Raw genomic sequence first — 22,610 nt, forward strand, 5'->3', positions numbered from 1 at the left:
TGAGCTGCCCTAATACTGTATATACAACTCGGACATCCGACAACCATAAACTGCATTCAAGCCCTCCCTCCAATACTGTAGTTTAGACCCACTGCTGCATTACCCTGTACTTACCCCAGATTTATTTATGAAGCTTTTTCTGTCACCAGGACACGAGTCCAGGTTTGCGGTGCCCGTCATTGATGTGGTGACAGCACAGTAATTAAGTCCTGGGGCTTAATGTGCAATATTCCTGTAGAAAGCTGCTTTCACACTAGCACAATCAACAGAATATTCCTGGTCTTCTCACTGTGGGACAAAAGGGGTACAGAATAATTAAAACAAGCATTGGCAAAGCTAACAGCTTTGACTTTTGCATGGAACATACACAAAAGGCACACATCATCCGCTCACACTGACAAATACTGTACATTCATGCCTAAATGTAGACACTGGAACAAATATTCTGATACCCAGGCACACAGACTCAGTCATCCACATGGCCCCGAAGGAACCTAGGCAAACAGAGCAACGTGCAGTCACCACCCAAAAAAACCCAGACCAAAACAGGTAATACTAGGTTTGTTAGACATATATTGCTTCATGTCACTAATACTGCCTCACAGCATTCGAGTCAACAGAAGAGTGAAAATGAGAGAAAAAGACAGCTTGAGAAAGGAGCTTGTGAAGGCAATGATACTTCTCATAAAGGAGAGGCACTGAGTAACCATCATCAGGTGTCTGGCCAGCAAAGAAAGTAAAGTATGGACCTCGAGAGGCGACAAGAGAGACAGCAAGATGAGGTACCAGGGCCACACATAGCCACGGACAGTGGTAGACTTTCAGATCAAGCCAGTGACAGCCATAAAACAAGTTAGATATTTCAATGGTCATAGGCTGATACAGAGACATCTAACATACATTCACAAATGTAAACTCAAACAACACTTACAGACAGACAGTAAACAACCTGGCATACAAAGAAGAAAGGATGGATGCTGGAAAGACGGATGCAGACTTTATGCGCACTTAAAATACAATTTATCTCCTTTGCTGACAAAATCAAATTTGAAGAAGATGAAAGTAGTGTAATGTCTACTCACTCCTTAGCCTTGCCTTAGAGAAAAATTTCTACAGGGAAATGGAACACATCACTCTCCATCACCACTCAATCAATTGTCTTTTTTGGAAAGATCACATATAAGTCACAATGCAGCATTTTTAAACTGAACTATCCCTTCATTGCCTCTATGAAAGAAGCATACGTATGTACCATTGCAATCTGTTTTTACATTTCTTAAAACCAGCTTACCCATGTTACATCAATCCAAGTACAGAAAAATAATTTATTATGATCTAGACTTTAAAACACTTGTTTTTGTGTATTGGTTAAACTGAATCACACAAACCCTACAACTCCCCATGTATGTATATGTATGGTATTTCTATAGTTCAAACCTAGCCTAAAGGCAGCAGAGCACTGTACAAGGTCAAATACAAACAAAGTCAACAATAAGAGAGGGAACTGGGTTGTGAACTGTCAATGCATGGTGATGTAGCGTTCCTTAAAGAGGCAAATCTTCAACTCTTTCTTAAATTGGGGCAGTCCTGATGGGTGTGGGAATGTTGTTCTAGAAAAACAGAAAATGGGTGTACAGATGGAAAAGGTGCATTGCCTTTTATTTATTTTTAACACTTCTTAGTCTGCAATCTGATGGTATGCAGGGGTGAAGAGAACCACCACAGATGGTATGCTGATCAGCAAGACGCGTGGTTTTGGGTTGCAATTGCTTTGTAAATGATGCAGTTGGTTTTGAAGAGGATGCAGTCAGGAAAGGAACCCAACGGAGTTCGTCAGGATGGGGGTGGCGTGATTATATTTCTACAGGCACTGCTTGAGTCATGCTGCAGCATCTAGGATGCCTTAAGGTGTTTCAATACGTTCCATGAGAATGAGGTTAGGTCCAGGGTGAATCAAACTGAATTGGCTTTCAGTGAGAGTAGGAGTTTGAAGCCATAAAGGTTAATGCCACTGGACAAGGTTTGTACTGTTTAACTGTTGTTCTCGACAAATAATAGAAATTCAGTCTTGGCTGAACTGGGCATCCAGGTCTGGATGTTGTGGGAGCAGTGTATGAGGCAGTGGATGCCTGAAAGAGAGAAGACTTACGTAGAGTGTGTATTAACTGCATACTGGCGAATTTGCATTCTTTTATCTGTGAGTAAAACACCAAGCAGCTCTCTGTAGAAGTTGGTGATGACAGGAGACACTAAAGAACACTGGGATGAGTCCGCAGATGATAGGGGTCATTTGGGACCTGCAGATGCCCAGGTGAACAAACTGGGGTCATTTGGAAATGTGGGAGGAGAACCAGTCCAGGACATTGCCAGTGGATCCTATTTGAGACTCCATTGCGGGTATCTAGATGGAATGGTCAATTGCATTCAAGGCAACTGAAAGGTCCAGCAATATCAGAAGGCAGTGGCCATCTTCACAGGTGATCAAGAGGGCATCATCTATGAGGTGTAAGGTAGAGATTTCCATGATACAGCAGGATCTGAAACCAGGCTGATAGTTGTGCAGAATATGTTTAGCACTGATGTGATGTTGTACATAGACTGCTTTTCAATGATTTTGCTGATGAATGATAGGGAAGTGATGCGCCAGAAGAGTTGGCGAGGTTCTCATGGTTTTGGTGGTGTTTTGTGGCGTGTTTTTACTTTTTTGGGGCACAGGAGAATCATATCTGCCTTAAAAGCTTCTGGGAAGATGTTTTGACTAAAGGAGGCATTGACAATGGGGAGTAGGGATGAGAGATCACTCCTAAGAAAAGTTTTGATAAAGGACATAGGCAAGACATCATCTTCATAAGAATTGGCTTTGAGGGAAATCGAGTATGTGGACAAGATAGGTGTAGGAGGCTGGCCTGGCTTGTAGTGGGTACCAAGGGGTACTTACACTCTGTACCAGGTCCAGTTATCCCTTATTAGTGTAGAAGAGGTGTTTATAGCAGCTTAGGCTGGTAGAAGGTAGCTATAGCAGAGCAGCTTAGGCTGAACTAGGAGACATGCAAAGCTCCTACTATACCACTGGTGTCATATGCACAATATCATAAGAAAACACAATACACAGATATACTAAAAATAAAGGTACTTTATTTTTATGACAATATGCCAAAAGTATCTCAGTGAGTACCCTCAGTATGAGGATAGCAAATATACACAAGATATATGTACACAATGCCAAAAATATGCAGTAATAGCTAAAGGAAGTAGTGCAAGCAATGTAAAGTTACAGTAGATTGCAATAGGAGCACATAGGTATAGGGGCAACATAAACCATATACTCCAAAAGTGGAATGCGAACCACAAATGGACCCCAAACCTATGTGAGCTTGTAGAGGGTCGCTGGGGCTGTAAGAAAACAGTGAGGGTTAGAAAAATAGCCCACCCCAAGACCCTGAAAAGTAGGTGTAAAGTGCACCTATATTCCCCAGAGAGCACAGAAGTCGTGATAGGAGAATTCTGCAAGGAAGACCATCACCAGCAATGCAACCAAAGTGGATTTCCGGACGAGAGTACCTGTGGAACAAGGGGACCAAGTCCAAGAGTTGCGACAAAGTCGAGATTGGGCAGATGCCCAGGAAATGACAGCTGAGGGTGCAAAGAAGCTGCCACCGGATGGTAGAAGCTGTGGATTCTGCAAGAACGAAGAGGGCTAGAAACTTCCCCTTTGGAGGATGGATGTCCCACGTCGTGAAGAAGCTTGCAGAGGTGTTCCCATGCAGAAAGACCGCAAACAAGCCTTGCTAGCTGCAAGGGTCGCGGTTAGGGTTTTTGGATGCTGCTGTGGCCCAGGAGGGACCAGGATGTCGCCATATGCGTGAGGAGACAGAGGGGGCGCCCAGCAAGACAGGGAGCCCTCACAGAAGCAGGCAGCACCCGCAGAAGTGCCGGAACAGGCACTATGAAGAGGAGTGAACCAGAGCTCACCCGAAGTCACAAAAGGAGATCCCACGACGCCGGAGGACAACTCAGGAGGTTGTGCACTGCAGGTTAGAGTGTCGGGACCCAGGCTTGGCTGTGCACAAAGGAAATCCTGGAAGAGTGCACAGGAGCCGGAGCAGCTGCAAATCACGCGGTACCCAGCAATGCAGTCTAGCGTGGGGAGGCAAGGACTTACCTCCACCAAACTTGGAATGAAGAGTCACTGGACTGTGGGAGTCACTTGGACAGAGTTGCTGAGTTCCAGGGACCACACTTGTCGTGCTGAGAGGGGACCCGAAGGACCGGTGATGCAGTTCTTTTGGTGCCTGCGGTTGCAGGGGTAGGATTCCGTCGTCCCACGGGAGATTTCTTCGGAGCTTCTAGTGCAGAGAGGAGGCAGACTACCCCCACAGCATGCACCACCAGGAAAACTGTTGAGAAGGCAGCAGGATCAGTGATACAAGGTTGCAGTAGTCGTCTTTGCTACTTTGTTGCAGTTTTGCAGGCGTCTTGAGCAGTCAGCGGTCGATTCCTTGGAAGAAGGTGAAGAGAGAGATGCAGAGGAACTCTGATGAGCTCTTGCATTCGTTATCTAAAGAATTCCCCAAAGCAGAGACCCTAAATAGCCAGAAAAGGAGGTTTGGCTACCTAGGAAGGAGGATAGGCTAGCAACACAGGTAAGAGCCTATCAGAAGGAGTCTCTGACGTCACCTGCTGGCACTGGCCACTCGGAGCAGTCCAGTGTGACAGCAGCACCGCTGTTTCCAAGATGGCAGAGGTCTGGAGCACACTGGAGGAGCTCTGGGCACCTCCCAGGGGAGGTGCAGGTCAGGGGAGTTGTCACTCCCCTTTCCTTTGTCCAGGTGTGCGCCAGAGCAGGGCTGGTGGATCCCTGAACCGGTGTAGACTGGCTTATGCAGAGATGGGCACCATCTGTGCCCATCAAAGCATTTCCAGAGGCTGGGGGAGGCTACTCCTCCCCAGCCCGGACACCTTTTTCCAAAGGGTTAGGGTGTAACACCCTCTCTCTGAGGAAGTCCTTTGTTCTGCCTTCCTGGGCCAAGCCTGGCTGGACCCCAGGAGGGCAGAAACCTGTCTGAGGGGTTGGCAGCAGCAGCAGCTGCAGTGAAACCCCGGGAAAGGCAGTTTGGCAGTACCCGGGTCTGTGCTAGAGACTCGGGGATCATGGAATTGTCTCCCCAATTCCAGGATTGCATTGGGGTGACAATTCCATGATCTTAGACATGTTACATGGCCATGTTCGGAGTTACCATTGTGACGCTGTACATAGGTAGTGACCTATGTACAGTGCACGCGTGTAATGGTGTCCCCGCACTCACAAAGCCTGGGGAATTTGCCCTGAACGATGTGGGGGCACCTTGGCTAGTGCCAGGGTGCCCACATACTAAGTAACTTGGGGCCAGATGTAGCAAAGCTTTAGCGACTCGCAAACGGCGAAAATCGCTGTTTGCAAGTCGCTAAAGACACTTTGCTATGTGAAATGCATTTTGCGAGTCGGAACCGACTCGCAAAATGCATTTCCGAGTCGCAAATAGGAAGGGGTGTTCCCTTCCTATTTGCGAGTCGCACTGGTTTGCAATTTCATTTGCGACCGCGATCGCAAATGAAAGCGCAGTTACCATCCACTTGAAGTGGATGGTAACCCAGTCGCAAACAGGAAGGGGTCCCCATTGTGACTGGACCAAAAAATAATTTTTCAGAGCAGGCAGTGGTCCAATGGACCACTACCTGCCCTGAAAAATACCGAAACAAAAGGTTTCGGTTTATTTTTCAAAGTGCAGCTCATTTTCCTTTAAGGAAAACGGGTTGCACTTTGGGGGAAAAAAAAAAAAACTGCTTTATTTAAAAGCAGTCACGGACATGGAGGTCTGCTGACTACAGCAGGCCTCCATCCCCGTGAATGCCCTGACTCGCTATGGGGTCGCAAATTGCGACCCACCTCATTAATATTAATGAGGTGGGTCTTTGCGACCCCATAGCGACTCGCAGAAGGTGTCTGAGACACCTTTCTGCATCCCAAATTGCGACTTGCAATTTGCAAGTCATAGGGACTCGTAAATTGCAAGTCGCAATTTGGGAATTTGCTACATCTGGCCCTTAGCACCCAACCTTTACCAGGTAAAGGTTAGACAAATAGGTGACTTATAAGTTACTTAAGTGCAGTAGTAAATGGCTGTGAAATAACGTGGACGTTATTTCACTCAGGCTGCAGTGGCAGGCCTGTGCAAGAATTGTCAGAGCTCCCTATGGGTGGCAAAAGAAATGCTGCAGCCCATAGGGATCTCCTGGAACCCCAATACCCTGGGTACCTCAGTACCATATACTAGGGAATTATAAGGGTGTTCCAGTATGCCAATGTGAATTGGTGAAATTGGTCACTAGCCTGTTAGTGACAATTTGGAAAGCAAAGAGAGAGCATAACCACTGAGGTTCTGGTTAGCAGAGCCTCAGTGACAGTTAGTCATCACACAGGGAACACATACAGGGCACACTTATGAGCACTGGGGCCCTGGCTGGCAGGGTCCCAGTGACACATACACTAAAACAACATATATACAGTGAAATATGGGGGTAACATGCCAGGCAAGATGGTACTTTCCTGCAGTAGGGTGCTGAAAGCTGACCGCTGCAGGACTATACAGGAAGGGACGGGCATAGGAAATGAAACAGGCTTAGTCATGGTGATGCGTTGTTGGATCTATATTTTTTCACTGAAAAAGGGGTTGATGGCATAGCACTTTTCTGTGAATTGAGGAATAGGTTGGTATAGTGGGGGCTGATGCAAATCTTGTTTGGAAATGTGTTCTGTTTCAGTTGGTGACTTCATTTAAGGTGTTGATATAGTACTTTGCTTTGACCTATGTGATGAGCCAGCTGTGTGTTGCACAGGGACTGCAGTATCATGAGTTCTTTTTTCTATTCCATTCTCTTTCTTGTATGTGGAGGTCTCGTTTTTTTCTGAGAGGTCTTTAAAGTCCTAGGGCGCCGAAGGTTTTGACTCGCACTTACATGTCTTAATGGGAGAATTAAGATCACTGGATTACTAGAATACTTAAGATTACTAAATGAAACCCAGGTACCAAAAACGTTGAGCCTTCTGTGCATGGAAACTAGCAACATGCCTGCCTATATTCATATTTCTGCTGCTAAGTAAATTAGATTTGCCTTGGCATTTGGCAAAAAGATGAAATGAAGTAAACTCTACGCACATATTATTTTACTATGCTCAACAAATATTTGGTTTTTATTTTTGTACTCATGGTTTCACACAAATTAATTACATTTAACTTAGCTATAAAGATTGTTTATTCTTATTGAAAATTGCTTCTGCTCAATTCATCATATTACATGATGAAGGAAGTGACAGAGCCCAGCTTTTAAAAGAAAGCAGGAACATAATATGTACCATCTAACTAGCATGCCAAACCCCAGACACAAAGGGGGTCATTCAGACCATGGCGGTAATTACCGCCATGGCGGAGGTCGGCGGTAGCACCGCCAACAGGCTGGCGGTGCACCGCTGGGCATTCTGACCGCGGCGGTTCAGCCGCGGCCAGAAACGGAAAGTCGGCGGTGTACCGCCGACTTTCCGCTGCCCGTCTGAATCCTCCATGGCGGCGGAGCGCGCTCCGCCGCCATGGGGATTCTGACACCCCCTACCGCCATCCTGTTCATGGCGGCTCTCCCGCCATGAACAGGATGGCGGTAGGGGGTGCCGCGGGGCCCCTGGGGGCCCCAAAAAGTATTTCAGTGTCTGCCCAGCAGACACTGAAATACGCGACGGGTGCAACTGCACCCGTCGCACCTTCCCACTCCGCCGGCTCAATTCTGAGCCGGCATCCTAGTGGGAAGGTTGATTTGCCCTGGGCTGGCGGGCGGTCTTTTGGCGGCCGCCCGCCAGCCCAGGGCAAATGTCAGAATCACTGCCGCGGTCTTTCGACCGCGGTGCGGTGTTCTGACGGCGGTACCTTGGCGGACGGCCTCCGCCGTCCGCCAAGGTCAGAATGACCCCCAAAGTGTCTCAGTTCAAACTGGATTTTTTTTTTTTTTTAACAGCAAATTCATTTAAGAACTATACAGGGAGTGCAGAATTATTAGGCAAATGAGTATTTTGACCACATCATCCTCTTTATGCATGTTGTCTTACTCCAGGCTGTATAGGCTCGAAAGCCTACTACCAATTAAGCATATTAGGTGATGTGCATCTCTGTAATGAGAAGGGGTGTGGTCTAATGACATCAACACCCTATATCAGGTGTGCATAATTATTAGGCAACTTCCTTTCCTTTGGCAAAATGGGTCAAAAGAAGGACTTGACAGGCTCAGAAAAGTCAAAAATAGTGAGATATCTTGCAGAGGGATGCAGCACTCTTAAAATTGCAAAGCTTCTGAAGCGTGATCATCGAACAATCAAGCGTTTCATTCAAAATAGTCAAAAGGGTCGCAAGAAGCGTGTGGAAAAACCAAGGCGCAAAATAACTGCCCATGAACTGAGAAAAGTCAAGCGTGCAGCTGCCACGATGCCACTTGCCACCAGTTTGGCCATATTTCAGAGCTGCAACATCACTGGAGTGCCCAAAAGCACAAGGTGTGCAATACTCAGAGACATGGCCAAGGTAAGAAAGGCTGAAAGACAACCACCACTGAACAAGACACACAAGCTGAAACGTCAAGACTGGGCCAAGAAATATCTCAAGACTGATTTTTCTAAGGTTTTATGGACTGATGAAATGAGAGTGAGTCTTGATGGGCCAGATGGATGGGCCCGTGGCTGGATTGGTAAAGGGCAGAGAGCTCCAGTCCGACTCAGACGCCAGCAAGGTGGAGGTGGAGTACTGGTTTGGGCTGGTATCATCAAAGATGAGCTTGTGGGGCCTTTTCGGGTTGAGGATGGAGTCAAGCTCAACTCCCAGTCCTACTGCCAGTTCCTGGAAGACACCTTCTTCAAGCAGTGGTACAGGAAGAAGTCTGCATCCTTCAAGAAAAACATGATTTTCATGCAGGACAATGCTCCATCACACGCGTCCAAGTACTCCACAGCGTGCCTGGCAAGAAAGGGTATAAAATAAGGAAATCTAATGACATGGCCTCCTTGTTCACCTGATCTGAACCCCATTGAGAACCTGTGGTCCATCATCAAATGTGAGATTTACAAGGAGGGAAAACAGTACACCTCTCTGAACAGTGTCTGGGAGGCTGTGGTTGCTGCTGCACGCAATGTTGATGGTGAACAGATCAAAACACTGACAGAATCCATGGATGGCAGGCTTTTGAGTGTCCTTGCAAAGAAAGGTGGCTATATTGGTCACTGATTTGTTTTTGTTTTGTTTTTGAATGTCAGAAATGTATATTTGTGAATGTTGAGATGTTATATTGGTTTCACTGGTAATAATAAATAATTGAAATGGGTATATATTTTTTTTTTGTTAAGTTGCCTAATATTTATGCACAGTAATAGTCACCTGCACACACAGATATCCCCCTAACATAGCTTAAACTAAAAACAAACTAAAAACTACTTCCAAAAATATTCAGCTTTGATATTAATGAGTTTTTTGGGTTCATTGAGAACATGGTTGTTGTTCAATAATAAAATTAATCCTCAAAAATACAACTTGCCTAATAATTCTGCACTCCCTGTATGTTTCTGCTTTTACAAAAACTGCACCTTACTAACTATACTTACGTAACTGTACCTGCGCTATTGTGAAAGTAGCAGGTAGCGTTATGCTGGAAACTGAAAAACTAGGCCCAAGAATACACCATTGTACCAGATATATGAAATGTGGGTTTCGCTGAGGGCTCAACGCTACCAAGTAGTGCTTAAAAACGTTAGCAACTGCTAACAAACTTTGTTGGTTTCAAAATAAAAACCTGCTTAAGTAGGCTCATAGCACTTGTCATTTATGGATTTGACAAGTACATTTGATTAAGTGAACTGTTAAAAACTCTGGTACTAAACATGTTGGCAATGGAGTTAGATCCCTCAATTGTTTATTTTCTAACGTAGTTACACTCTCACACGACAACTTGTGTCCTCACAGTATAGATGGTGAGTGCACCAACTCCTTTAAGATCGGCAGGGGAGCATAGTCGGTGTGTTTCTTGGCCCCTTCTCTCTTTAACTTGTATGTTAATAAGCTGGAAAGGTTTTCTGAAGTTAAGGGGCTAATTTATGGCCCAGATAGGTTCACATCCACTGCCTGTACTGCTCTGTGGCAATGATTCAGTCTTGATGGCACACAGACCCTACAAGTAATGTTAGATTTGTCTGCACATTTCATTGAAAATCTGGAGCTACACACTAATGTGACAATAATTTGTAATGATATGTGGGCCAGTAAAACCAAGTCCCTTAAGGTACAAGATACCTAGTCTAGCATAAAAAAACTTTTCAATATCTTGGAGTTCTTTTTTACTTGCTTGGCTCTTAAATAGGATCATTTAAATAGGTCTCTGACTTTTTCTGTTATGAGAGCTACTTATGTTCAATGAAAATCACCCTGAGCTACAAATATAGGTGATGTACTGGTGACCACCCTATCCAAGATTGCCAGCAGTGACCACATCAGTATATCCAGCAGGGTTATCAGCAGTAAAGTAAATAAAGAAGTATCAATTTGAAATGCCTCTACAAGGGTAACACAATACAGCTTTAATCCAAGTAGAATCCAAAAGTAATAATATGAGTACTATATCTCACATACACCACATGATTTAGCACTCAAATAACAGCTTTAAATACATGTTGAACATGCAACCATTTTTCTCCAATCAGCAGCTTATGAGTTCTGAAAATACAAACATTTTCATCTCAAATATGTGCTTTTTAATTTTGCTACACATATATTAATTCAACCTAGCGCATGTTTCTATATTAGTAGGCTGGACTGACCACAGGAGAGCTACTTACAGGTAGCTAGAGAGCCACTGGTAGCTCACGAGCCACTCAGAGACACTTAGTCTAGAACATGTCCGTTTGAAAGATCGTTTGAAGTTGTGTCTAGATTTTGCAGTAGGTTGAGTTCAAAACCATTGAAGGAGAGGATAGAAATTCATAGTAACAAATGTATCTCTATTGTAGCCCATGTGGCTGAAATGTATGCTTACAACTAACATAATTTAATTGGGGAATTATTTTGGAACGCATATCACTAGACAACGAAGATTGTATTCCCTGATTAAGATATGTCAAAGAAGGCTTTGAAAGGATAGTATTACTGCACATCTTTACCTCATCGGATTTAGGCAAAAGTTGCCCCAAATTGACGTTGAAACATCGATTTCTTGAAAAGTGTAATGAAGCCAGAATTCTTTTAGAGGTAAAAAAAGAACAACCTAGCAGTTCTTATGTCCCATTCACATATGATTTGATTGTACCGTACCTAATAAAAATCTATTAATAAGATTTAGCCTTATTATTGTTCATGTTTTAGTAACCTTTACAGAAAAGGTGGCTTGGGTGATGAATCTGCCAATTTGTCCTTGTGACAACTAGTTAGTTGAGTCAACAATACATTTTATCCTTGTCACTTTTATAAGGTGCCTAGGAAACGGTATTATTACCCTTAATGCACATGCATAATGTTAGATATCAAAGAATCGCTTTCCCCTTTTTGTTAACAAGAACGTTACCTAATTTTGTATGCACTTCAGTTGCTAGTTTTCTTCTTCATTCAATTAAAATAAGGAACTTGATGTCTCTAACAAAATGTGAGCCTTGCCAGGATTGTATTTATTCATTATGTAATCAAGCTGAATGCGCTTGATTCACTGGTGAATGATATTTTCAAGGTGATTTTGTATTACACAGAATGTTTTTATAAACTCTATCATTCATATTTTTTCCAGTCAAAGAATATTGACTTAATTGTACTTACCACCCAAAATGAACCCCCTCTTTATTTTTAATGTATTTCATATGTGTAGGACACACACACATTGGACTTAACTACTCCTCATTGTTACCAACAGAAGAAATGAAACTAAAATAACAGAGGGATGTTACAGACTCATTCATGATTTTTATAAGAATGTATTAATAGCAGGCACCTATTAAGATCCTCTATCATGCTAAATGCCGGACACAAGTACTTTCTGCCCAAACCTGTTCAGGAATTATTTTGAATAGTTACATAAGTATAGCTCCCATAGCTTCATAACTGCATCTGAGTGCAACCAGAGGTATTGGAGGAAGAAAAACGAACAGATATATTAGGGAGAGTCTGTCAAATTTAGCAGAAAACTGATATCACTGAAACAGAAAAAAATAGCAAGACAGAGCACCAACAGCAGATTGTCAGCTGAGCACAAAAACCTACAAAGCGTATATCAATTCATCTCCCCACCCCAGTTACATGAAGTGACAGCCTGAAAAATCAAATTCAGCACTCTATGTCTTTTCCAGAAAATCATTTGCTGCCATGCTTTGACATCTGGTAGTACTGGGGGATTTTAATGTTCCACACAAGAAATTAAGTTTGTACCAGCAATCTGAACTCAGACTCCAATGCAATCTCTGCAAGAGACGAAGAGGCAAGTTGAGAAAGCTGGACTACACCTCCCAAATACTTGAAAATTATACTTGCCTTGCAACTTTTTATATAGAAACATAAAACGTGTTTAGATACTAATTTAGGTGTATGGGTTTCGTTGTTCTAGTGGTGGCATCTTCTTGAACAAAGTTATCTTTTTCTTTATCTGTTGTTTCAGGTAGGGCAGAGACAGCTTTAGCAGTTGGGGAAATTTCTTGAAATCAATCCATAGCACAGAGGGATAAAAGCAAGCTTCCCTCAGCCATGAATGCTGCAGGTATTTACAATTCAGCGCACCATGGCACACATTAAGACAATAGGGTCAGAATTTGACACTATTGTGACGCTTTGTTGGACTATCGCCAAAAATGTTGGCACTAGTCCAGCAAAGCACATGGAGGCCCATAGGCTAATGCACTAGAGTCACTTCAACGCCTGACCCTAGAATGGGGCACTGAAATCTTGTACGTTTCACAGTGCTGTATTTTTGGGCCTCCCTGTGGGGGAACGCCCCTCTTACATACATTATACCTGGTGCAGGTGTAATGCGGCTCAGGGGGTTACAACGTGGCACAATGCTTGCACTGCGCCACTTTGTAAATATTGTGCAGGGTGGGGGATTGCTTCGCACCCCCTTAGCGTCAATAAAATGACACTATGGCAGCAGTAGGGGCTTGTAAATATACCTCTTAGTTTTAAAGAGGTGGTTCCGTAAATACAGCTCAGCGACTAAAGTGGAAGCGGTGCAGTGCTAATCTAGGCAGACCAAATCACTGGCCAGCAGCAGTGCATATGTGCATACCCTTCTGCAATCATCAGACATTTCCAGGCAATGGCAGGTGATTCACTTATTCACTCTTCTTGACGTCTGTGCACTGTGTGCAATCCGTGGTCTAAGAATGTGTGAGTGACAACTGAACTGGCTTTGGTTAGAATAGCAGCACGAGTGATTACTAATGAGTGCCAGTTTGAATCTAAATGTGTACAGAGGCTCAGTTGAAGAGGTAAATATAAATATACGCTAATGATCACATCATGGGGCAAAGCTGAAGACACACTGTTGATACTGAATGATAGTGGAAATCTAAACATTGACAAAGAATTAACAACCGAAGGCGCAAATATGGCCATGCAGGCAAGACCTCAAGGTCTAAGGGATAGGACAAATTTAATCGGAGTACAAATCAGATTATGCAATGGTGGTAGTTCTTGACGTTATATTCTTAGCAAACTTGCGCTCATTACTGTGCGATGCTTTAACAAGCATAATGATGAACGTTGTCTGTACGGTAGCAAATCATCAGTACTTCTGTCTGAAGCCCCATCGTGTAAGACTGGTAAAACCCTGTCGACATCCAAGGGCAAACTCGCGTATTTAGGGATTCATTCAAACACTCACCATATGTCCCATCACTCGTCCATTCAACCACTGAATCATTCTCACATGCACACACATCTCGTCAAACGGTACAAAAGTGCCTTTAATCGAACTACTGACTGTGCCAAAGTTAATTAAATATTATATTGTGTATTTTAGAACAGTGTAGAAATAAAGTTCGTTATGGTTTCGTTCAATGCCTTGTAGTTTTTATGGTTAATGTTTCAAATAAACAACAGGACAAAAAGAGGATAAAGGAGTGAGTTTAATTTGAACGACAAGGACTTAATAGAGTTGATTAAACGAATGCCGGCACCGGTGGGCTAGATGTCTGAATACTTCAACAGAAGTCTCTATGTAACTGACAGGGGGAGCAAGACAGTCGAGTAGATCTATGCTGTGAGATTAGATCCTAAAACATTCGCAGGACTCCCACAGGAACCTTCAGGACGGCAGGCACCCCTCCCGCAGGCGAGACTTGACCCAAACGAACCCAACAGCGGGCAGCACAGCATAAGGACGATTACCTGCACTTGCCATTAATAGACCACGTGTCCGCTACTTACACGAAGCGTCCGTGAATTCTGCAACCGTCATCCGTTGTTTGATATCATATGTTTTTAATTTGATCACTTCCAGGTCGCATAACAACCAATCCTACAGCTGAGTATATTCGGCCAGCCGTCCGGTATAATGGGCGGGACTGGAGTGAGACCTGCCATATGATTGGAGGGTTGAGAGCACCTCAGCCAATCCTAAATGCAGCACGCAGGTCTAGCGGTGACAATTTTTCGCGGGCTGGATAGGTCGTGTTAGTGTCCTGTCTCGGTGACGTGTCTATCCTGTGCTGAATGGGAGGGAGGGAGAAGTGCGCGTGCGTGCAATAGAATAGGAGGACCCAGGTGGTTAGCTTGGTAGACTCCGCTGCCTGATACTAACTACGCACTGCTTTTGGCTGATGCCCGTGTTACTTGAACTCATGTCGGATGTAACCGCTATAAGGTTATAGTCGAACCGGAAAGTATAGCTTTCCCAGCGAGAATTTTTCGTTCTTTTCTAAGATCAGAGAGAGGAGGCTTATGCTGCTTTTTCTTTGCTGACATTTTACAATAGCCAATTAAAGCGAACTTTAGAATAGACTACTGTCTCATGAACCTTGTGCCTCATGAACAGTGTTAACTCACATAGTTCACCAATCACCATCCTGTTGTGGTCACAGGTAACCAAGCAATATTGGCCGTGTTAAACCTCAATTCTATGTCAGGGCCGGAGGCTCACATTATGCTTCTCTTTCTTTACTTCTCAAATAATAGCAGCCAATCAAAACACAAACTACATTTCCCATAAAGCAATGCAAACAAATGTCCACCAATCAAAGGTTGTAGGAAGTTGGCTCTGTATGTGCTATTTCAAAGTAAGGAATAGCATGCACAGAGTCCAAGGGTTCCCCTTAGAGGTAAAATAGTGGTAAAAAGAGATAATACTAATGCTCTATTTTGTGGTAGTGTGGTCGAGCAGTAGGCTTATCCAAGGAGTAGTGTTAAGCATTTGTTGTACATACACATAGACAATAAATGAGGTACACACACTCAGAGACAAATCCAGCCAATAGGTTTTGTATAGAAAAATATCTTTTCTTAGTTTATTTTAAGAACCACAGGTTCAAATTTAACATGTAATATCTTGTTTGAAAGGTATTGCAGGTAAGTACATTAGGAACTTTGAATCATTTCAATTGCATGTATACTTTTCAAGTTATTCACAAATAGCTATTTTAAAAGTGGACACTTAGTGCAATTTTCACAGTTCCTGGGGGAGGTAAGTTTTTGTCGCGGTCAGCGGAAGCCTCGGGATTCCCTCTGCAGGCGGCGCTGTGGGGGCTCAGGGGGGACAGGTTTTGGTACTCACAGTCGTAGAGTAGTCCGGGGGTCCTCCCTGAGGTGTTGGTTCTCCACCAGCCGAGTCGGGGTCGCCGGGTGCAGTGTTGCAAGTCTCACGCTTCTTGCGGGGAGATTGCAGGGTTCTTTAAAGCTGCTCCTTTGGATAAAGTTGCAGTCTTTTTGGAGCAGGTCCGCTGTCCTCGGGAGTTTCTTGTCGTCGTCGAAGCAGGGCAGTCCTCAGAGGATTCAGAGGTCGCTGGTCCCTTTGGAAGGCGTCGCTGGAGCAGAGTTCTTTGGAAGGCAGGAGACAGGCCGGTGAGTTTCTGGAGCCAAGGCAGTTGTTGTCTTCTGGTCTTCCTCTGCAGGGGTTTTCAGCTAGGCAGTCCTTCTTCTTGTTGTTGCAGGAATCTAAAATCTTAGGTTCAGGGAAGCCCTTAAATACTAAATTTAAGGGCGTGTTTAGGTCTGGGGGGTTAGTAGCCAATGGCTACTAGCCCTGAGGGTGGGTACACCCTCTTTGTGCCTCCTCCCAAGGGGAGGGGGTCACATCCCTAATCCTATTGGGGGAATCCTCCATCTGCAAGATGGAGGATTTCTAAAAGTTAGAGTCACCTCAGCTCAGGACACCTTAGGGGCTGTCCTGACTGGCCAGTGACTCCTCCTTGTTATTCTCATTATTTTCTCCGGCCTTGCCGCCAAAAGTGGGGGCCGGGGCCGGAGGGGGCAGGCAACTCCACTAGCTGGAGTGTCCTGCGGTGCTGTGACAAAGGGGTGAGCCTTTGAGGCTCACCGCCAGGTGTTACAGCTCCTGCCTGGGGGAGGTGTTAGCATCTCCACCCAGTGCAGGCTTTGTTACTGGCCTCAGAGTGACAAAGGCACTCTCCCCATGGGGCCAGCAACATGTCTCTAGTGTGGCAGGCTGCTGGAACCAGTCAGCCTACACAGATAGTCGGTTAAGTTTCAGGGGGCACCTCTAAGGTGCCCTCTGTGGTGTATTTTACAATAAAATGTACACTGGCATCAGTGTGCATTTATTGTGCTGAGAAGTTTGATACCAAACTTCCCAGTTTTCAGTGTAGCCATTATGGTGCTGTGGAGTTCGTGTAAAACAGACTCCCAGACCATATACTCTTATGGCTACCCTGCACTTACAATGTCTAAGGTTTTGCTTAGACACTGTAGGGGCACAGTGCTCATGCACTGGTACCCTCACCTATGGTATAGTGCACCCTGCCTTAGGGCTGTAAGGCCTGCTAGAGGGGTGTCTTACCTATACTGCATAGGCAGTGAGAGGCTGGCATGGCACCCTGAGGGGAGTGCCATGTCGACTTACTCATTTTGTTCTCACTAGCACACACAAGCTGGTAAGCAGTGTGTCTGTGCTGGGTGAGGGGTCTCTAGGGTGGCACAATACATGCTGCAGCCCTTAGAGACCTTCCCTGGCATCAGGGCCCTTGGTACCAGAGGTACCAGTTACAAGGGACTTATCTGGATGTCAGGGTGTGCCAATTGTGGAATCAAAAGTACAGGTTAGGGAAAGAACACTGGTGCTGGGGCCTGGTTAGCAGGCCTCAGCACACTTTCAATTCAAAACATAGCATCAGCAAAGGCAAAAAGTCAGGGGGTAACCATGCCAAGGAGGCATTTCCTTACACAACCCCCCCCCAAACGAAAGAGGATGAGACTAACCTTTCCCAAGAGAGTCTTCATTTTCTAAGTGGAAGAACCTGGAAAGGCCATCTGCATTGGCATGGGCAGTCCCAGGTCTGTGTTCCACTATAAAGTCCATTCCCTGTAGGGAGATGGACCACCTCAACAGTTTTGGATTTTCACCTTTCATTTGCATCAGCCATCTGAGAGGTCTGTGGTCAGTCTGAACTAGGAAGTGAGTACCAAAGAGGTATGGTCTCAGCTTCTTCAGGGACCAAACCACAGCAAAGGCCTCCCTCTCAATGGCACTCCAACGCTGCTCCCTGGGGAGTAACCTCCTGCTAATGAAAGCAACAGGCTGGTCAAGGCCATCATTATTTGTTTGGGACAACACTGCCCCTATCCCATGTTCAGAGGCATCTGTTTGCACAATGAACTGCTTGGAGTAATCTGGAGCTTTTAGAACTGGTGCTGTGCACATAGCTTGTTTCAGGGTGTCAAAGGCCTGTTGGCATTCTACAGTCCAGTTTACTTTCTTGGGCATTTTCTTGGAGGTGAGTTCTGTGAGGGCTGTCACAATGGATCCATATCCCTTCACAAACCTCCTGTAGTACCCAGTCAAGCCAAGGAATGCCCTGACTTGAGTCTGGGTTTTTGGAGCTGCCCAGTCCAGAATAGTCTGGATCTTAGGCTGGAGTGGCTGAACTTGGCCTCCACCTACAAGGTGTCCCAAGTAAACCACAGTTCCCTGCCCTATCTGGCATTTGGATGCCTTGATAGAGAGGCCTGCAGATTGCAGAGCCTTCAAAACCTTCTTCAGGTGGACCAGGTGATCCTGCCAGGTGGAGCTGAAGACAGCAATATCATCAAGATAAGCTGCACTAAAGGATTCCAGCCCAGCAAGGACTTGATTCACCAACCTTTGGAAGGTGGCAGGGGCATTCTTTAAACCAAAGGGCATAACAGTGAACTGATAATGCCCATCAGGTGTGGAGAATGCTGTCTTTTCTTTTGCTCCAGGGGCCATTTTGATTTGCCAGTACCCTGCTGTTAAGTCAAAGGTACTTAAGAATTTGGCAGCCCCTAATTTGTCTATTAGCTCATCAGCTCTAGGAATGGGATGAGCATCTGTCTTGGTGACAGAGTTGAGACCTCTGTAGTCCACACAAAACCTCATCTCTCTCTTTCCTTCTTTGGTGTGAGGTTTGGGGACTAAGACCACTGGGCTAGCCCAGGGGCTGTCAGAGTACTCAATTACTCCCAATTCCAGCATCTTGTGGACTTCCACCTTGATGCTTTCCTTAACTTGGTCAGACTGTCTAAATATTTTGTTTTTGACAGGCATGCTGTCTCCTGTGTCCACATCATGGGTACACAGGTGTGTCTGACCAGGGGTTAGGGAAAAGAGTTCAGCAAACTGCTGCAGGACCTTCCTGCAGTCAGACTGCTGTTGGCTAGAGAGGGTGTCTGAGTAGATCACTCCATCTACTGAGCCATCTTTAGGGTCTGATGAGAGGAGATCAGGGAGAGGTTCACTCTCAGCTTCCTGGTCCTCATCTGTTACCATCAACAGATTTACATCAGCCCTGTCATGGAAGAGCTTAAGGCGGTTCACATGGATCACCCTCTTGGGGCTCCTGCTTGTGCCCAGGTCCACCAGGTAGGTGACCTGACTCTTCCTTTCTAGTACTGGGTAAGGGCCACTCCATTTGTCCTGGAGTGCCCTGGGAGCCACAGGCTCCAGAACCCAGACTTTCTGCCCTGGTTGAAATTCAACCAGTGCAGCCTTTTGGTCATACCACAACTTCTGGAGTTGTTGGCTGGCCTCAAGGTTTTTACTTGCCTTTTCCATGTACTCTGCCATCCTTGAGCGAAGGCCAAGTACATAGTCCACTATGTCTTGTTTAGGCTCATGAAGAGGTCTCTCCCAGCCTTCTTTAACAAGAGCAAGTGGTCCCCTTACAGGGTGGCCAAACAGAAGTTCAAAGGGTGAGAATCCTACTCCCTTCTGAGGCACCTCTCTGTAAGCGAAAAGCAGACATGGCAGGAGGACATCCCATCTCCTTTTGAGTTTTTCTGGGAGCCCCATGATCATGCCCTTTAATGTCTTGTTGAATCTCTCAACAAGGCCATTAGTTTGTGGATGATATGGTGTAGTGAATTTATAAGTCACTCCACACTCATTCCACATGTGTTTTAGGTAAGCTGACATGAAGTTGGTACCTCTGTCAGAAACCACCTCCTTAGGGAAACCCACTCTGGTAAAGATACCAATGAGGGCCTTGGCTACTGCAGGGGCAGTAGTCGACCTAAGGGGAATAGCTTCAGGATACCTAGTAGCATGATCCACTACTACTAGGATGTACATATTTCCTGAGGCTGTGGGAGGTTCTAGTGGACCAACTATGTCCACACCCACTCTTTCAAAGGGGACCCCCACCACTGGAAGTGGAATGATGGGGGCCTTTGGATGCCCACCTGTCTTACCACTGGATTGACAGGTGGGGCAGGAGAGGCAAAACTCCTTAACCTTCTGGGACATATTGGGCCAGTAGAAGTGGTTGACTAACCTCTCCCACGTCTTGGTTTGTCCCAAATGCCCAGCAAGGGGAATATCATGGGCTAAGGTCAGAATAAACTCTCTGAAACCCTGAGGCACTACCACTCTCCTAGTGGCACCAAGTTTGGGATCTCTTGCCCCAGTGTACAGGAGTCCATCTTCCCAATAGACCCTATGTGTTCCATTTTTCTTGCCTTTGGACTCTTCAGCAGCTTGCTGCCTAAGGCCTTCAAGAGAGGGACAGGTTTCTTGTCCCTTACACAACTCTTCCCTTGAGGGTCCCCCTGGGCCCAAGAGCTCAACCTGATAAGGTTCCAGCTCCATAGGCTCAGTTCCCTCAGAGGGCAGAACTTCTTCCTGAGAAGAGAGGTTCTCTTTTTGGTGTTGTGTTGCAGCTGGTTTCCCAGCTGACTTTCCTTGTCTCTTGGTAGGCTGGGCCATTTTTCCAGACTCCAGCTCTACTTTTTCACCCTGTGCCTTGCACTGTGCCCTAGTCTTGACACACACCAGTTCAGGGATACCCAGCATGGCTGCATGGGTTTTCAGTTCTACCTCAGCCCATGCTGAGGACTCCAGGTCATTTCCAAGCAAACAGTCTACTGGGATATTTGAGGAGACCACCACCTGTTTCAGGCCATTGACCCCTCCCCACTCTAAAGTTACCATAGCCATGGGATGTACTTTAGTCTGATTGTCAGCGTTGGTGACTGGATAAGTTTGTCCAGTCAGGTATTGGCCAGGGGAAACCAGTTTCTCTGTCACCATGGTGACACTGGCACCTGTATCCCTCAGGCCCTCTACACTTGTCCCATTAATTAAGAGCTGCTGCCTGTATTTTTGCATGTTAGGGGGCCAGGCAGCCAGTGTGGCTAAATCCACCCCACCCTCAGAGACTAATGTAGCTTCAGTGTGACACCTGATTTGCTCTGGGCATACTGTTGATCCCACTTGGAGACTGGCCATTCCAGTTTTAGCTGGATGGGAGTTAGAAGTGGTATCTTTCTTGGGACAGGCCTTGTCTCCAGTTTGGTGTCCAGACTGACTACAGTTTCGACACCAGGCCTTTTTGGGATCAAAGTTTTTATCCTTGTACCCAGGATTGTTTTGTGAAGAGGCTCTGGGCCCACCCTCCTGTGCAGGTTTTTGGGGGCCTGTAGAAGACTCTTTACTATTTTTATTTTTGGCTGTCTCACCACCTTTCCCCTGGGGAGGTTTTGTGACCCCTTTCTTTTGGTCACCCCCTGTGGAAGTTTTGGACACCCTAGTCTTGACCCAATGGTCCGCTTTCTTTCCCAATTCTTGGGGAGAAATTGGTCCTAGGTCCACCAGATGCTGATGCAGTTTGTCATTGAAACAATTACTTAACAGGTGTTCTTTCACAAATAAATTGTACAGCCCATCATAATTACTTACACCACTGCCTTGAATCCAACCATCTAGTGTTTTTACTGAGTAGTCTACAAAGTCAACCCAGGTCTGGCTCGAGGATTTTTGAGCCCCCCTGAATCTAATCCTATACTCCTCAGTGGAGAATCCAAAGCCCTCAATCAGGGTACCCTTCATGAGGTCATAAGATTCTGCATCTTTTCCAGAGAGTGTGAGGAGTCTATCCCTACACTTTCCTGTGAACATTTCCCAAAGGAGAGCACCCCAGTGAGATTTGTTCACTTTTCTGGTTACACAAGCCCTCTCAAAAGCTGTGAACCATTTGGTGATGTCATCACCATCTTCATATTTAGTTACAATCCCTTTAGGGATTTTCAACATGTCAGGAGAATCTCTGACCCTATTTATGTTGCTGCCACCATTGATGGGTCCTAGGCCCATCTCTTGTCTTTCCCTTTCTATGGCTAGGATCTGTCTTTCCAAAGCCAATCTTTTGGCCATCCTGGCTAACTGAATGTCCTCTTCACTGGAGTTATCCTCAGTGATTTCAGAGTTGTTGGCCCCTCCTGTGAGGGAACCAGCATCTCTGACTATTATTTGTGGAGTCAGGGCTTGAGAGGCCCTGTTCTCCCTAAATAGGACTGGTAGGGGGGAATTTTCCTCCAAGTCACTATCTTCATCCTCTGTGTTGCCATCCTCAGAGGGGTTGGCCTTTTCAAACTCTGCCAACAGCTCCTGGAGCTGTAGTTTGGAAGGTCTGGGGCCCATTACTATTTTCTTTATTTTACAGAGTGACCTTAGCTCCCTCATCTTAAGATGGAGGTAAGGTGTGGTGTCGAGTTCCACCACATTCATCTCTGCACTAGACATTATGCTTCTAAAAGTTGGAATACTTTTTAAGAATCTAAAACTAGTTCTAGGTTCTAATTCAAACTTTTACAAACTTTTAAACTCTAAAAGAAATGCTAACAGGGACTAACACAAGGCCCTAGCAGGACTATAAAGAATTTAGAAAACTTTTCAAATTGCAAAAATCAATTTCTAATGACAATTTTGGAATTTGTCGTGTGATCAGGTATTGGCTGAGTAGTCCAGCAAATGCAAAGTCTTGTACCCCACCGCTGATCCACCAATGTAGGAAGTTGGCTCTGTATGTGCTATTTCAAAGTAAGGAATAGCATGCACAGAGTCCAAGGGTTCCCCTTAGAGGTAAAATAGTGGTAAAAAGAGATAAT

General features: G+C 45.3%; 1 protein-coding gene across 1 annotated transcript in view; it reads right to left on the reverse strand.

The window, feature by feature from the left end:
* Window positions 1-14,609, reverse strand: part of GEMIN7 (gem nuclear organelle associated protein 7) — a 41,442-nt gene extending 26,833 nt beyond the window's left edge. The window contains exons 1-2 of the mRNA XM_069207731.1: window positions 14,466-14,609; window positions 115-288 (exon numbers count right to left, since the gene is read on the reverse strand). The gene's annotated coding sequence lies outside the window, so the exon portion shown is untranslated. The remainder of the gene's footprint in view (window positions 1-114; window positions 289-14,465) is intronic.
* Between the last annotated feature and the right edge of the window lie 8,001 nt (window positions 14,610-22,610).

Source organism: Pleurodeles waltl, chromosome 9 (genome assembly GCF_031143425.1).
Source record: "Pleurodeles waltl isolate 20211129_DDA chromosome 9, aPleWal1.hap1.20221129, whole genome shotgun sequence".
Classification (NCBI taxonomy): domain Eukaryota; kingdom Metazoa; phylum Chordata; class Amphibia; order Caudata; family Salamandridae; genus Pleurodeles; species Pleurodeles waltl.